Source organism: Schistocerca gregaria, chromosome 7 (genome assembly GCF_023897955.1).
Source record: "Schistocerca gregaria isolate iqSchGreg1 chromosome 7, iqSchGreg1.2, whole genome shotgun sequence".
Classification (NCBI taxonomy): domain Eukaryota; kingdom Metazoa; phylum Arthropoda; class Insecta; order Orthoptera; family Acrididae; genus Schistocerca; species Schistocerca gregaria.
Window position 1 is genome coordinate 149,535,665 of NC_064926.1, and position 18,348 is coordinate 149,554,012.

General features: G+C 42.0%; 1 protein-coding gene across 1 annotated transcript in view; it reads right to left on the reverse strand.

The window, feature by feature from the left end:
* LOC126281761 (microtubule-associated protein futsch) overlaps positions 1-18,348 on the reverse strand; it is a 791,323-nt gene that overhangs the window by 710,918 nt on the left and 62,057 nt on the right. The gene's annotated exons all lie outside the window — the stretch shown is intronic.

Sequence of the window (18,348 nt, forward strand, 5' to 3'; positions counted from 1 at the left end):
TAACACACACTTAGACAATCATTCATACATATGAAGCCACAACACAAGGTGGTGTGGGAAACATCTCAGTATAAAAGGCTCAGTATAAGCAAAATACAAATAACAGTAAGTGAAGATAGCTGAGTGATTTTATAATCGGCTATCCCTGCACGGTTCCGCATCGGCCCAAAATTACCCCTGTCACAATGTCTTTAAGTCGTACTTTGCCTTATTTCGAACAGTCAACATTGTCTTTCAGACATGTAAGTTCTCGTAAGTCGTTCTCTAAATAGATATGAAATGTAACCTAGCAGTATATACGTATATAAACCGTTACGAGATCAGTCGTTGTATCGGTATATAATTGGCTTTTTCAACAGTTGCGTATCTGGCCACAATGCAGTCTCTCCCCAGTTATATACTTGCGAAATCACGTACTCGCTCTCCTTTCTGTACTGATTTAGTCCACTTGAAACCGACAACAGATTCAAGTGACCAGTTTAATGGGCAGTGACGAAGACTGGCGTATATTCAGTCTCCGAGTATGCGGAGACGGCGAGGTCGGAGATGACGTTATAAGAGGCGTTGGCGAATTTAAAGCGGGTACATGGAGCTGATATACTGTTTCTAGTGGACAGACATATAATAAGAGGAATGGATGATATATGGTAGAAGAGAATTGTTTCTTGGATTTTAGGAAATAACGGAAGACAGAGACGGCGAGTAAATGGGAGGCGAGTAGCCAACCGTAGAAAAGGAGCGGCGTGAATGATATCAGATTAGTACGTCGGTTGATGTTAAACGCTCTCATAAAACAATGATGACTAACAATACTAAATAACAGTAACATTGCATTAGCAAGACTGCTGGATATACAGAATGGGAACTGATAAAATTTATCGAATGTGCATCTCGAGATGCAACATTTCGATGCTAGAGTGCAATATATTTATATCATGCTGCACCCTCTACAGTACCGTTTAGTGATTGTGCCAAACTCACGTGATCCATGCGTGTCATGACAACCAGTACCAGCCGGCCGGAGTGGCCGAGCGGTTCTAGGCACTACGGTCTGGAGCCGCGCGACCGCTACGGTCGCAGGTTCGAATCCTGCCTCGGGCTTGGATGTGTGTGGTGTCCTTAAGTTAGTTAGGTTTAAGGAGTTCTAAGTTCTAGAGGACTGATTACCTCAGCAGTTAAGTCCCATAATGCTCAGAGCGAATTGAACCATTTGAACAACCAGTAGTAACTGTCTTAATTACAGTTCGTCGAGAAAGAATCTTATTATGGCAATCTCATTTTCAGTGTTTCACTGCTTGGCCAGTGCCTCTCGTTTCTGTGGAACCGACTTTGTAATTGCCGTCCTACAAGCAAATCCGGCTTTAGAGGCGAGGAAGCCCTTCGCGCTTTGCCACGTGCTGAGCAGAAATGTTGACGGCAGAAAAATCTAAAACGTCGATGCGAGGATGAAAGAACACTGTTATGAGGCATACGATACACGCAGTAGAAAATTTACAATCTCTCCGTAATTTCCGATGCCTTACCGGAAGGAAATAGAGGGGTTATCTCGACGGTCACTTTACCATTTACTATGTTCTAGTACTGTTCCCGTTTTTTTCCTTAATGACGGTTACAGAATTGGGCCGTTTTCGCCACTTTAAAAGAATTTGAAACACAACAGACGATATTTGCAATCAAAAAAATAATACGCGTCTCTCCTGTATTATTATACTCAGTTATAGCTGTGCGATGAATCTCAGTAAATCAAAAATTAGAAAGAATTATGTAATACCATCTTTGATAGTAGAAGTTCCAATTATCTGATTCGTGTACAGTTTTAAATGCGTCAGTACGGCAACTACCTGCCTAGCTATATTTATTATATACTAATCGGTTGAAAATAGCGGTTAAACTTACTTTCATTTCACGATTGTTCCATCTTGTGGTAATTTTAGCATCAGCGAACTGAGTAAAGGCCGCTGTGTCTTAACCTAAGGATCGAGACTCCCCTTTATTCTCGTTATTGGAAAGTCTTTAGTACATGCTGAAATTGTCTTGAAGACTGCTGAAGTTTTCAGAATATTTACATTGGCTATGGAAGTATTTAATACCAAACTCTCATTTAGGATGTTACACGATAAGAACTAGCTCAATGGCATTACGAACGTATGACCACTTGCCAAAAGCAATACGGGGGGAAAGTGAAAAGCCTAAATAAACGCGATGGCATTGTACTGGATTTTCACTTCTCAGGAATACGTATGCTTTACACGTTCCTAAATAACTGCACGGATTTCGAAGACATTCAGAGCACGTATTCTTTGTTGTGGGATAGAACGTACTGTAATAATGACAAAACAATGTCCAGTTAATGTAAGTTGGGGTGGAATCATTCAAGATAGTGCATTTACTTTTTTAGCAAAATAATAAATAAAACTTTCAAATTAGGAAGCATTTTAAATCAGGCAGGTTGGTGGAAGTGTTAACTCTAGCCGAAGTGGCCGAGCGGCTCTAGGCACTACAGTCTGGAACCGCGAGACCGCTATGGTCGCAGGTTCGAATCCTGCCTCGGGCATGGATGTGTGAGATGTCATTAGGTTAGTTAGGTTTAAGTAGTACTAAGTTCTAGGGGACTGACGACCTCAGAAGTTTCCCATAGTGCTCAGAGCCATTTGAACCAATCTAGACACACATCTATCACAAGAATGTTTGTACGACTCCGAAACACCCACACACATGAATTTTGTACATTTTGCGCACCGTATTTATCTCAACGATTTTCTTAAGCTATGGGTTGGAAGCTTCAACCAGGAATGTATTACGACTTGACTGATGAGCCTTCCATAGGATAAACAAGAAGTCATAAGAACACTAAAAAGCACTGTTGGCAAAAGAATAGCCCGAAAAAAGGCAGCATAATATGGGAACCATGTTGGAGATGATTTCTGCATTGTACAAGCTTATGACGATATTGGATTTAATAAAAGTGTGTTTCTTGTTGTCTGAGTTTTTTTAATTGGTCGCACTGGGCTTGTTTTATACGAAACAATTTACTTTTTGTGTCCTGCATAATGCCTCAAAAATCTTATATATTTTTCACTGATTTGTCATATAGTTTTTGAGACATTTTCCTTGACACAATAAGTAATTTTATCTGTATAGAAAATAAACTGAGGCAGGAAAAGCAATGTGGCAACCTCTTCCTATCCAATAACCGCAGTACTGGTCATTTTTAATGTTAAGGTGGACGATAAAGGTCCCAGGAAAGTTAAAAAACAAGCCCGGTTGCAGAGTTACGTTTATGTTCGCAATAATAGCGGTGCTAGAGGAAAACTTGCTGCGGATTGCAAAGCGGCAGGCGCTTCTGTGCGCAAAAGTGCGACCAGGACGCCGGTGGACAATGGCGGCAGGCAGCCGCAGAGGTACAAAGCGACACTGCGACCTGTGTGGAGCATGCTGGCTCTGCGGCGGCCGGAAGGCACAGATAGCGCAGCACGGCACTGCACCGCGACGCCTCGCCAACCACCACAACAGCAAAGGGCGCCGGAGTCGTCTTCAGCCGTTAGCCAATAGTAGGGGAGGCGACTGTGAAAGAGCGGGTTGGGCGGCTCCGTGGACATTAATGGTCGCATTAGAAGTTCTAGATGGAAATCACTTGACACATTTTTGGTAAAAGTAAATAAAATAGCAACAACTGTGTCACCTGGGGGACCTCTGTTGTATCAGAGTTGCCCAGGGAAGGGGAACTGTTTACCTGGACATTCGTACCCTGGACATTTGTTTTTAATAATAAGAGTAAATAAAACAGGAACTAAATGAATTGGATGTGACGTTAGAAATTTCTGCAACCAGATAAGTAACGGGACTTAAAAGAACATTTCCCCTGATAGAGTTCTTGGAAAATCACGAGAGTGATTAACTGATGCAAAAGTATTAGAATGTACTCGTCTTTACTTTCAGAAATACAGCAGTGCTTCGAAGAACTGCCACCCCATCATCTACAAAACTTTGAAACATATTGCTGGAAAAATAAAACCAGTTTGAGAAACTGTGGACTCTCCTGGTTGGAACAGATGAATTTCACCTAGTGAGCACACTTTCGCATATGAACAACGCGAGCATACTACAAGGGGCTTTTAGTAAGTAATAGAACACTTTTTCTCTTGGCCAGTTTCGGCTGAAAAAAATGCAGAATTTGTTTACATCGTGGAACATTTTCTCTCCAGCCCCTGTAGTTTTTTAAAGTTCGGACAGGTGGCGGCGCTGAACGTAGCCTTCAAAATGGTTGTGTGTGACAGAAGTGCGTTTCAAGCAGAGAGCTACCATTGTATTTCTTTTGGTGGAAAACCATAGCGTACCAGATTTCATAGGCGCTACAGGAATGTCTACGGAGACCTGGCAGTGAATAAAAGCACTGAGTCATTAGCAGAGGTGTTCGTCATCACCTCAACCTGCCAGATCTCCCGCATGGCGGCCCGCCACGCACAGCTGTGACTCGTGCAATGTTGGAACGTGCGGACATACACATTAGACGTGACCGACAGATCACAAACACCCGCTGCACACCTCAACGTGTCTGTTGGTAGTGCTGTCACACTTGTCCACCTGAAAGATGTGTGAGCACTAGGTTCCTCTTCTGTCTTAAAGCCCGGATCTCGAACCCTTCGGGTTCCATCTTCTTTGTCCCATGAAGGATGCATTCCGCCTCAAGCACACACGGATAATGAAGACTGTATTGATGCATCAAGATGTTGGAACCTACGTCTTCCAGTAGAGTGGTACCATGCGGTCGTATAGTTGGCGTAAGGTTGTCGCATTGAACGGAGATGACGTTGAGAAATAGGATTTTGCACCCAAGTCAATGGGGAATAGTACGGTGTATCAGAATCCCGAATAAAACGAACCTGCTTCCAGAAAAAAAATGCTGCTTTATTTACTGAACACTCACTTCTTCTGCTGAGTATGTTTAAGTTGTAATGCCTTACTATCAGGGATACTGCTGAGTCTCAAAACGAATGGGGAATTATTATAGAGGCAAAAATATGAGGTTGATATTTTGAGCCGGCCAGGGTGACCGAGCGGTTCTAGGCGCTACAGTCTGGAACCGCGGAACCGCTACGGTCTCAGGTTCGAATCCTGCCTCCGGCATGGATGTGTGTGATGTCCTTAGGTTAGTTAGGTTTAAGTTCTAGGGGACTGATGACCTCAGAAGTAAAGTCACATATTGCTCAGAGCCATTTGAACCATTTTTTGTTGATATTTTGATATTACATTTACATGTCCTTCCTGAGAACGTTAATGGTTGGTATACTTGAATAAAGTTCGAAAAATGTGTTCGTGTGTGTGTGGGCGTGTGTGTTGAAGGGGGGGGAGAGGTGTTTACGTTAATAAACCTGCAGCTACCTCCAACCACTGCTTTGAGAGATCACTAACAAACTCATTCAGCCATTCTCTATCACACTAAATCTTAGCAAAATCAAAAATCACTACTAAATACAGACTACTTCAATAAAAAACTAGATTTGAAACCATCAGGTACGCGTATATCATTACTAATCGGCGAAGATGGCTCTTAAATGGAACAAGTTGAATAAATTTGAAAAGTCTATTTGAAAATCGGAGATACGGAGTTATGAGAAAAAATAGGAGGCAGACTCAAAAATAATTTCACCTTCAGTTCTACAATGCATTTACGAAAAACCGGGCTCCCACATGTACATTATTTTCCAACGTAATCTCCTTCCCTTCCAATGCACTTAGTCCAGCAGTCACCAAACTTGCAAATTCCTGCTAGGACGAAGTTTTTTAGTTGGTCTGTAAGCTAATTTTGACCGCTGACTGCGCCTCTAAGGGATATCGACGACCTCGCAAAACATACTTGAGGGCCCTTCCAAACGAATGACGTTGGGAGCAACATATGGACTATACAGAGAGTGTGCCTGCAGTTCAAAATACAATTTACTGTTGGTTTCAACAATTTGGTAAGCTGTGTGCTGGCAGGTTTTGTTTGCTGCGAATTGTGGGCTTTAGTTGGTTTTCCAATACTCACTGTAAGATTCACAGTGTATGATTGTTCCCTTTGTCGTGTACCGTTCCAGTGGAAGCCCATTTGTGCCCCAAAAATCGTACTATAACCTTTCCTGTCCATGACAGGCTTGAATTCTTTCGTATTTGATGATCCAATTTGTTTCCACTCCATACTCTGTGGGGTACTGTGATCCTTTCTGATAGAGGTGAGCCTACGTTTCGTCGCCGGCGCCTATCCTGGTCAAAAATGAGTCGCCTGATCTGTTGGAATAGTAGGATGGACGTTGTTTTAGTTGTTCAGTACGTAGTCTTGGTACTCATCGAGGTAAAAAAAAATGGAAAATGAGAACATCATGGATGATTTGATAGGCAGAACCACGACTGATGCCCAACTACGACGCTACCATATCGACGGTAATTCTTCTATCCGCTAAAACAGTATCTTGAGATTACTGAATCTTTTTGACTGTGTGGGCGTCGAAGCAGGTACTATTTCCTCCTCAAGTGTCATACTTGTCCAACCACTTTCAAACATCTCGGTCCACAAATAAACACTTATAAGTGATATGCATGGTACTGGAAATCTACCATTAATTGCAATCGCTTTTCCCCCATGTGAACGAAGGAGTCGAATCACTGCACGTTGCTCCTCCTTGGTCAAACAACTAGCGGAGCTGACATTTTTACGCTCTCACTGACAGAACGCAGCTAAAGTGGTTGAGGCTCAATGACCCGTACGTAACTGTAGTACTAATACTAAGCATCCATTTGCAGAAGGCAGCGTAAGGATTTTAAAGGGATTTTATAACAAAAATGTTGATAATTTTTAACTCTCCATAATATGGTAATGGGCAGGCGAAGAAAAATACATTACGTTGGATGGAGTGAGTGGGTGAGGAAGACAAGGCACAACAGGGTCAAAGGCCTACTGCTCCCTTTACTCTAAATTTCGTCATCACGCGATGGTGAAGACAGTTTTTGGCCCGTTTTATTTCGGCTGTCCTACAGTGTGAAATACATCTGAACAATTGTTAGTTAGCAATTGAAGACATCTATAAAAAGCGGTCATTGCGTTCATGACTGATGACCACAGGAGAAAAGGGTGGGAAATACCTTTTTTGGCAACGTCACTATACTTTATTCGTGTAACTTACATTCTGCATTTTACACAGCACTAATGCTTCGTAAATGACTGTGCAGCTCGAGGCAAAATAAATACAATAAAAATAATTCGTTTGAAGGGTAGCCACATGGTGACGCTTTTAATGTACATATACAGGTGGAAAAGGCGATAAGCTCTGTGCCTACTGGGACAGAAAGACGCACTTCTGTATATGTCTCACTGTACTATACTAACAGTGGATTTTTTAAAGTATTGAGTTCACGAACGTGCCCTTAATTGAACAGCCAGCTGTTTATTATGCACTTCTAACTTAACCTTAAATCATATCCTCAGTTTCATTGTGTCTGTTTTTTGCCATACATCTTGAGTCATACAATGTACCATGGATAATGAACATTAAGAGCTCAGGAAAAGGGAGATAGGGGAGCACTCCAAGAATTTATATAGCCTCAAAATTCATACTAAGGTAAGAACTGGCTGCAAAATTTTATAACCGACACTGCCATGTTACTAGAATCCCATAGTGTGCTACGGTAAGACAGATGCAGACTCTGCACTGGCATATCAGTCATGAAGTACCACTTTTGAAATATTAAATGTTTTTAAGCGGTTAATTATAAACAATTTTTCATTTATTGTAAATATTTAAAACCTATGAATCAAGAAAATGTTTTATACGTATAATTTGGTACTACCTGCCCTGCCCTTGACCAAAATCATGTCGCACTAGTTTCAGTTGCCTCCTATACTTCTGGTAAAAATGCTCTTACATCATCTGAAGTGGTAATTCTTACTCACATAAATATGTACTATCAAAAGTAAACGAAGGTTTCATGAACAGAATATTAGTGTACGAACTCTGGTGTTACATTTTTTGAAACTGGTATCCGTTTTGCTCCGTGGTCTTCATACTGTGAATATGTATACAATTACAGAAACTAGCCGCAGTCTTTCTGCACCAGACCTACTAGTTTCGTTTCCCGTAGTCTCCAAGTTTTCCTTTTTCTGGTTAATCTGTAGTTCTGTTGTGGCAATTCAGTAGTTCAGGTGGAATCGACAGTTTAGAAGCCCTGCATGCAGCATATCGTTTACAGGGTAGAAGTAATGCGGTAAGAGGTTGCACTACTGAACGCCCGTATTTACGTCTAGTAACATTTGTCTCGGAATACGACAAGAGAGGATCTAACGAACTGCAACAGTTAATTAATAAGCCCATTAAAACGAGGAAAGACGAACGGCGCTGCAAAAGGCGCACCTAGCCGTGTGACGTCCTTTAGAGTAAGCTCATAAGCCGTTTAAATGTTAATTAAATGTCTCAACTTTGACGCGCATCCTCAGCTCGCTTTAAGCCATTCCTTAGCTCTCAAAGACATTCGAGCAAGAAGCGTAAAATCGCATACACGGATACCGAGCGAAGTATCAGCTCTTGGAGTTTATTCTGTACTGAAAAGTTGATCATTCCGAAAGTGATACCAGTTTATAAGCGTTGATTTGTAGAACAGGTGGCCGCTAATCACTGGAATACAAATATATGACGGCGTGCTTAAAAGTACAGGGTTATTACAAATTATTGAAGCGATTTCACAGCTCTACAATAACTATTATTTGAGATATTTTCATAATGCTTTGCACACACACACAAAAACTCAAAAGGTATTTTTAGGCATTCACAAATGTTCGATATGTGCCCCTTTAGTGATTCGGCCGACATCAAGCCGATAATACAGTTCCTCCCACACTCGGCGCAGCATGTCCCCATCAATGAGTTCGAAAGCATCGTTTATGTGAGCTCGCAGTTCTGGCACGTTTCTTGGTAGATGAGGTTTAAACACTGAATCTTTCACATAACGCCACAGAAAGAAATCGCATTGGGCTAAGTCGGGAGAGCGTGGAGGCCATGATATGAATTGCTGATCATGATCTTGAAGCAAAGCAAGCGCTGTATCATGTATAAGATACAGAGGCGAGCGAGTGCACGGGACTTACCCTAGTTCACTGCTAGTAGCGTCACGTCATCGTAACGCGCCTGCATATAGTATTGCACCACATTTAACATAAAAGTAAAAATTAAGATTTGTGTGTAAAACTTTGTTAAAGTATAGTTCTATGTAATAATGTTTCAGGTAACAAATCTTAATGTTATAAAATTAGTAGTTTACGTAAAATTCACGTTTTGAAAGAAAAATAGGAGGCGCTAAATAATGACGCTAGGAAGCCAAAATTTGGTGAGAAGGTGCAGTAAGAAGTCATTAATGAGTGGTGCTGGTTTCCAAAACCATAAAACTAAAATTGACTCCAGAATCCGCGTTTTTCGGAAAAATCAGAGGCGCGAAATAATAGAGCTACAATATTGAAAATTGGTAGGATGCTTCAGTTCACCCTAATAATAATAATGGAAATACCACAATCAGTTACCTCTTCTAGTTTTTTAGTAATTTAGTAAAAACTACTTTTGTGAGTAAAATGTACATAAGCATTATAGATTAAGTACTTTAAATTTTAATGATAAAACAAATTCTTTAAGACCAATGATCAGATAGGACAATTAACAAAGCTACACCAAGTTTTAGTCTTGTAGAATAATTAACAGCTGATACAAGTCTTGATAAAGCTATGGTTCAGAGGTAACAATCTACCGTTGGTTCCATTGTAAAAATTCTAGCGAGTAAAGTTTTAATTTTAGCGGGCTGAGATTTTCTACGTGCTTCTGTACTGCTCAGATGTATGTATACAAAAATTGAGAAGTTTGTAAAGCTGTTATTAAATGTGATATTTAAGATTATGTGCCTGAGATAGCGATCATTTGGAGGCTGCAGGCATCTGCATAGGAACGGAAAGAACAGATGCTCTCTTGGCGGTACGCGCCGGAGCTATATAAAAAGAGCGGCAGAGGCAGTAGGAAGCTCACTCCGCATTAGACCAACGCCTAGTCCACGCGAGCTTAACGTCCGATCGCGCCTCGCCTCGGGTGACGTCATAGCGGGCTGTGACATGCGCGTACTTAGCAATGTAAACGGACATTGAAAATCGCGAGGACTGTACACCGTCCTGGATCGTTTAGACTTCGGTAACAAACTGTTATTGTGCCGTCCGTGTGAAGTATAATTCCGCGTGGCAAGTGGTGACTAACTCCACTTTTAAGGCGAGCATTAATTTTTTTTTAACATTATTGCGAACTATTAATAGAGCACCGTTAGTTAGAGTAATGAACTATTCGGGAGGAACTTGCTGTAGAAGTCGCCTCTGAACTATTAAACGATTGGCTGAATTAACAATATTTAATGTCTTTAGCATTTTCAGAAGTTTCGAGTAATTTGTGTGAGCCTTTAAAATAATAAAATCTTGTTTGGAACTTTAAATTTTATTGAAGCAGCCCTAATCCCGTGAAGAACTATGGATATTTTTCGTTTAGCTGGGCTGTACAGGAATGTGGCCGTGCAGACTGGGAACTAAGGTCAGTAAGTTTCCCTTCGCTTTCTGACTGGCCACCAAATTAGTTGCCAGGCTCGCGTGATTTAAGGTGGCAATGTTCAACTTTCATTCAACATTAAACAACGACTTCTTCGCCGTCCCACATATGTTGCATCGGCAATAGTCTGTTACGTGAAATGAACATTCAAACAACTCATTCGACAACTTCTTCGCCGCCCCACAATCTCCATCACGACCGATACATCGGTTTTCCGATCTCCTGTTTAAGAAATGCCGAACATCATGATGGAAGTGCGGTGGAGCACCATCCTGTTGAAAGATGAAGTCGGCGCTGTTGGTCTCCAGTTGTGGCACGAGCCAATTTTCCAGCATGTCCAGATACAAGTGTCCTGTAACGTCTTTTTTTTTTTTTTTTTGCAGAAGAAAAAGGGGCCGTAAACTTTAAACCGTGAAATTGCACAAAACACGTTAAGTTTTGGTGAACTGCGAATTTGATGCACAAATGCGTGAGGATTCTCTACCGCCCAGATTCGTACATTCTGTCTGTTCACTTCACCATTAAGGAAAAATGTTGCTTCCTCACTGAAAACAAGGTTCGCACTGAACGCATCCTCTTCCATGAGCTTTTGCAACCGTGTCGAAAATTCAAAGCGTTTGACTTTGTCATCGGGTGTCAGGGCTTGTAGCAACTGTAAACGGTAAGGCTTCTGCTTTAGGCTTTTCCGTAAGATTTCCCAAACCGTCGGCTGTGGTACGTTTAGCCCCCTGCTTGCTTTATTCGTCGACTTCCGCGGGCTTCGCGTGAAACTTGCCCGCACCCGTTCAACCGTTTCTTCGCTCACTGCAGGCCGACCCGTTGATTTCTCAGTACAGAGGCATCCAGAAGCTTTAAAATGCGCATACCATCGCCGAATGGAGTTAGCGGTTGGTGGATCTTTGCTGAACTTCGTCCTGAAGTGTATTTGTACTGTTATGACTGACTGGTGTGAGTGCATTTCAAGCACGACACACGCTTTCTCGGCTCCTGTCGCCATTTTGTCTTACTGCGCTCTCGAACGCTCTGGCAGCAGCAACCTGCAGTGCGGCTTCAGCCGAACAAAACTTTATGAGTTTTTCTACGTATCTGTAGTGTGTCGTGACCACATGTCAATGAATGGAGCTACAGTGAATTTATGAAATCGCTTCAATAATTTTTAATAGCCCTGTAATTCCTCCGAATTGTTTTTTGTGACAACTCGTAAATCTTTCAAATAATAAGAGAGTTATTAACAGTCTACATTTTTGTTCTTCGTGTCTTCATGTGTGGACGAACTCTTCGAATTCGAAACGCATTGCAGCACGCTGTTTCTCACACACCGACATAGTTTCGTTAAACACCGCAATGTAACACGCTACGATTCGGAGCCCTATTACTGCAGAAGACTACAAACATGTAGAAATGAACGATAAAAATGTAGAATGTTAACAACATCTGCTTCATTAAAAGTGCTTTAAGAGTTTTCACGTAAAAAATTCGGAGGTATTACTTTTCAGCACGCCCTCGTACATCGATGGAATGTAAATATATTTCGCGGGTTGGTTCTATACCATGCGCCGGCCGCGGTGGTCTCGCTGTTCTAGGCGCGCAGTCCGGAACCGTGCGACTGCTACGGTCGCAGGTTCGAATCATGCCTCGTGCATGGATGTGTGTGATGTCCTTAGGTTAGTTAGGTTTAAGTAGTTCTAAGTTCTAGGGGACTGATGACCACAGCAGTTGAGTCCCATAGTGCTCACAGCCATTTGAACCATCTATACCTGGCCATGAACATTAAAACATCGATTGGAAGCACAAGCAGAGTTTTACGAAGCGACCTTGATGGGTGGTAGGAAAGAAACAGCCACATATTGTAAAATCATTTTTATTAGGTTTTAGCTCTTCGAAACGATGGTAGGCGCGGCATTTGATAAATATTCGATAAAAAATTTGTCATGTTCAATAACATGTACGTCATTATAGTACTGTCGCTGAAGAAACTGAGAAGCAGTCACCGTGGTGTAGTGGTTATGATACTAGACTGTTACATGGAGGGTCGTGAGTTCAAACCTCACCTGAACTGTGAAATTTTAATTTATATATGCGGTCCGAGTATATATACTATAAGTATCACAAATGTCAATAATCATTGTACTGGAATGTTCTGTAACCGTATATATACTGTATGCGTTTTAGCCGGAGGCAGTTCGCTCCTCGCTCTTATATGTGCAAGTACTGAATAAAGCTTCGTTAATTGAATTTAGTGTTAGTCATTCATCTAATTGCACCTTTTTCTAGGTAATAATATTACACGTATTGAAGCAATTTCCTTGCCATACCTGGGTTTTACATATGGTACTGTATCTACATATTACTCTATATGAGCCATACAAGTGAAATTTTTTCGTGTATCACTGAGGAACAATTTAGTGTATTTCCACTCCCTTTTTACCACCGAGCGAGGTAGCGCAGTGATAAGAGTGAGGACTCCTTTTCAGTAGGACTATGTTTCAAACTGCCATCCGGTTATTCATGTTTTGGTTTTTCTTGATTTTCCTAGCGTAAGGTAAATGGTGGGATGATTCATTTCAAAAAGTGAGACATATTTTCTTCCCCATCCTTCACCAATAGTAGCTAGCTTCCCTTCAGCTTACCTCGTTGTCTTCGAATTTGTAAGAACTGTATTAGGTGCAAGTTTAAAAGTGAAGTTTTATAGTATCTCACGAAAGACGACGTGCTCATTGTGTCTTAACATATTTTGTTTCTACATATTCCGTTGCTAAATAAGAATATGGCCGTAAGGTAAACTGAATAAAGCAAAAATGTTGCTTATTTGGTTCCAGCATTCTTATATCCGTTCGATTTACGTTACTACCCAGTTAATTAATATACTGGGAGAAAATGGCACAAACTAGTTTCTGAAAGCAATAACTTAAAACTTGATTTGCTTATCTTTAATGCAAAGTAGCTATCCACCGTCAATCAAATTCGCTAATCAAATGCAATGTGACTACCACGAAATTCTTCCACAGGTCTGTTTTAGTGATCCATGTAGAAAGTATCGACATACAGAATTAGAATTTTCAACCTGTAATAATTAAGCCTGTGATTTTTAAGAATTAGACAAATTATGAAGTTTTAAGACGTAATAATGTCTTATTTTATGACAAAAGGACTAAGTATACTGCCAAACAATGTTTCGTAGATAGAGCATCGACTGTTGTATGCCGCATGCAGTGAAACATAAGTATCGATCCCTTCGTTGCCGATGCGCTATTGCATCACAAATTCTGTGCAACGGTTTCATTCTGCCGTGAAACGCTGTGGCACTCTGTCATACAATCCGCACTGAAATGCTATGACGTGGCAGCGGGGAAGCTGTCGATCGCCATATGACAATAGATGACCAGACCACAACTCGACAGCAAGTAATTGCAGCTTCACCACCGGCTAGCCTTAGTGGCCACACTGACCTTTCCCTCGTGGCTTTTATGAGCCACAACCGGGCGATGACTCGACAGTGCGAACAGCCCCGTCACGATTTGCACTGCGTTACGAAACGACTGGTCGGCAATGAACTACATGCGATTCATTTTCGACCGAGGTCGCCGTTCTAAACTGAATAGCCATTTATAGGTTATAGTGCAAGGGATACAAAACTTGACAGGTACGTTAGGCGTCTGAATTCACAGTGGTGAGGTTCTATAATGATCGACGCGAATTCATAAGAAGTGTTGCTTGTGTACACATGTTAAGCTGAAATCCGATATTCAAGTTACCGTTTAATAAAAGTTGCGAAGAGACCATACCCTACTCATTTTCAGTAGACGACCTTTCAGTCCTATTCCCAGCTCAGAAAAGAGTCTGACCACTTCTCACTTTTGGTAAATAGTATGGTCACACTTTTTCTTTATTTTGTCTACTGGCTATCGTTTCGGTACACAATACCGTTCTCAGGCCATTCCATCGAACGCAGTTGTCACGCTTGCTTCCGAAGTACGAGTGTCAAAACATTTGAGGATGGCATTGTGCTCTCAAACCGGTAGCCAATAGGGAAAATGAAGAAGTGCTACTATAGACCGAACTTAAATTTTTTTTTGACATGTTGATCGCTGTACAAAGCGGCAGTACGTCAGGAAAATATTCCACGTTTCGGATACAACTGGGACCGATGCTGTTGATGTTTCTGTCAGAAATATTTTAAACAAGTAATTTGATTTTTGAATTGGATCATGACAGGCGTAGCAATTTCTTATCGAGATAGCAGGAACGTAATCTGCTTTCGGCAATCCAACATAGTTCAGAAGGAATCAATAAGGGAAACAATTGTTTATAGAAGTTTGTGACCATAATTCACTTACACAAATATTGTTTGCCTACACTGCACTTCATTTTTCCAAATGGATAACCCATTTCCGCAGACAGCCATCATTAGATCAAAACAAAGGATCAGTGCATCGTATTACATCACATAATAGTATTTGATACTATATGATCGTACCCATTATACACTGATCAGCCAGAACATTATGACCACTGATCTATTATCAATAGAAACCCGTCCAGACGACAGTAGCGTCACCTGACTAGGAATGACTGCTAGTCAGACACAAGCACGGGCAGTGAACGTCTTGTCTGTGTCCCACGATCTATCCGAGTTTGACGGAGGGCAGATTGCGATGGCCTGGAAGCTTGGCACGAGCACATCGGAAACTGCAAGGCTTGTCGGGGGTTTGAGGAGTATTGTGGTGAGTGTCTTCAACACGTGAAACCACGTCCAGACAACGTGAGACTGGGCGGTTACTTCTCATTACCGATGCCAGATGTCGTAGGCTGGCCGGCCGGGGTGGCCGAGCGGTTCTAGGCGCTACAGTCTGAAATCGCGGGACCGATACTGTCGCAGGTTCGAATCCTGTCTCGGGCATGGGTGTGTGTGATGTCCTTAGGTTTAAGTAGTTCTAAGGGACTGATGACCTCAGAAGTTAAGTCCCATAGTGCACAGAGCCATTTGAACCATTTTGTCGTAGGCTGGGCAGACTGGTAAAACAGGACAGGCAGCGAAACGTGGCTGAACTCACATCAGAATTTAACGTTGGAGAGAGTTCTAGTGCTTCTGAACATAACAGTGCACGTAACACGACTAAAGATGGCCCTTCGCAGCCGACGAGCCAGGCATGTCCGAATGTTAACACCACGACATTGGTAAATACTACTGAAATGGCTACGTGGGCACCGGCACTTCACCTCGGCACAGTGTCAGAGCGTTGCATGATCTGCTGAATCCCGATACCTTCTTCATCATGCCGATGGGAGAACGCGATTGTCGTCTTCCAGGGGAACAGCTCCTTTGCACCTGTACTGCGCGGTGGAGACAAGCTGGTGGCGGCTCCATTATGTTCTGGGGAACATTCACGTGGGCATCCATGGATCCAATGGAGATCGTGCAAGGCTCAATGACAGCCTAAGAGTATCGTTAACTGGTTGCGCACGACACACACCTTAGCATGATGATCACGTTTCCCGACGGCATGGCATTTTTCAACAAGATAATGCGCTACGTCACATGGCCAGGAGTATGATGAAATGGATCGAGGAACACAGTGACGAGTTATGATTGATGTGCTGGCTCCCCAACTCGCCAGATTTGAGACCGATCGCACACATCGGGGATGTGATTGAACATGGCGCCGGAGCTCTTCGTTCCCGTCCCCGGAATTTACGGGTATCAGATGACTTGTGTGTGCAGATGTCGTGCCAGCTCTCTCCATTGACCTAACGAGGCCCCATTGATTCCATGCTACGACCTATCGTCGCTGTTACCCGTGACAAAGGTGAACACACCACTATTACGTAGGTGGTCATGTTGTTCTGGCTGATTAGTGTAAGTACGAGGAGTACTCAGTGAACCTACCTGTAAATCGTTAATATGCAATTATATTTAGAATCAATGAAGCAGCACGTACCGTAAGGTACTAATTACTTTTTTACAGAGTCATCCGTATTTTGCTCCGTTTCTCAGTATCAAATGCCAAATTTTTCATATTTGCGTATTTCCTAAGATCATCGTCCGTTGTTAGCTATTTAACGTGTTTTGAGTTGCTACCAATCAAAAATTGTTCCTAACACTGCTCCTCCCAGTATAAAAGCGATTATGCGTGGGTGCTTTGGCACGCGTCTCGCCAAGGAGTTCATGATCTTGGTAAAATTTCTTCTCAGACTTACTTATTTTCATCATGTCTTAAAAAGTTAAGTGGATAAATAACATTATAACATCACTCTGTAGGACCATATTTCAAACGTTTGCAGTTGCTCCGTCAGTTCCACAAATGCAAAGAATTCTCTGAGAATGGCAATCACAGAGACATCACGAAAACAATAAGAAGCTCTCAGCGCTCATTCAAATTATCGTAATAATTATAACAATCAGAAAAGTCAATAACGATGAGGTGACTTTGAAAGCCGCGGTTTCACGTTAGTATAGACCGAGGTTTATGGTATTTATATTTTGGTAATGTAGATGGACAATTACCGCGTTTCTGCATTCGGGAAATTATCTGCATTAAAAGTCAACCGACATTGGTGAGCTGTCATAAATTGAATACATCCCAGAGATTCTTGTCAAAAATGTGCTAAGCATGATTTTTAAATGAGCCAGGCCAGATAACATCTCGCAGGATATATTCGAGATTTTTTGTAGACATCAGCTGTATAAAACCGATGTAGGTGAAACTTAAAATCCCTGTGAGCCTACTTCCGCCATATTGCTAACAGACATATCTTGTAGGCAGGCCTTGGAGGCTAACAATACACTCAAGTAGATAGAGTATCTCGCCATGTTTTCATCTTTTATCCGTGCAGCACCGGAGTTACACTCAAGCAGCAAGACATAGCCCTACATATGGCACGTTCCTTCCAACATTGTCATGGATAACTAACTACGTCATGTATATTTACACGAAGATGGAAAGGGGTATGGCTGTCCTACCAGCTTTAGAAACAATTTCGATACTGTAGCTACGTTCGATATACAGCAGTGTATTACCTAAAATGCACCAAACATAAAATTGACAGTAACTACATTTTGTACTGCAAATCTTTCAAAATATAAGCTGTGTTTTAGTTGATTTTGAACTATAAGAATAACTGCCAGTTAAGCTGCTTGAACTGCAATCTAGGCACTCCACCAACCCGGTTGCTGCTTATGCATCATATCGCGGGTCGCATTCATGTATCGCGTATCATATCTCCTCAATAAGAAGCACATCTTACAGGTGCTCCAATGGATACGATTTATCACACGGCAAACCCCAATACGCTCATGCAATTCATATAAACAGCTGCTGCTGCCACCTGTGAAGGCGCAACTCCGCCAGCCCGCTTTGGAAATGTGTATATTGGGCTGCCTATCTGCACGTGTGATCTAATCGATGCGACATGCGGGGCAGACGTTTTTTCTACATGTTTTGACACGCCTGCCTCCTCATGGTGCGCTCAACAACTACAGAACAGCGAGTATTAAGAATCGTAAGTTCACGAGGGGTGGTTTTATGCGTATCTGTAGTTTTTGTGCCATCGCCTCCTGAAATCGCAGAGATAATTATGAAGAACCCTGTATTTAAGGTGCAATACAATGAGGTGACAGAAGTCGTGGGATACCTCCCAGTATCGTGTCCAACACCCCTTTGCAGAAACTTCACGTGGTGTGAACCGAAAACGTCGTTGAAAGTCTCCTGCAGAAATATTGGGCCATGCTGCCTATATAGCCGTCCATAAT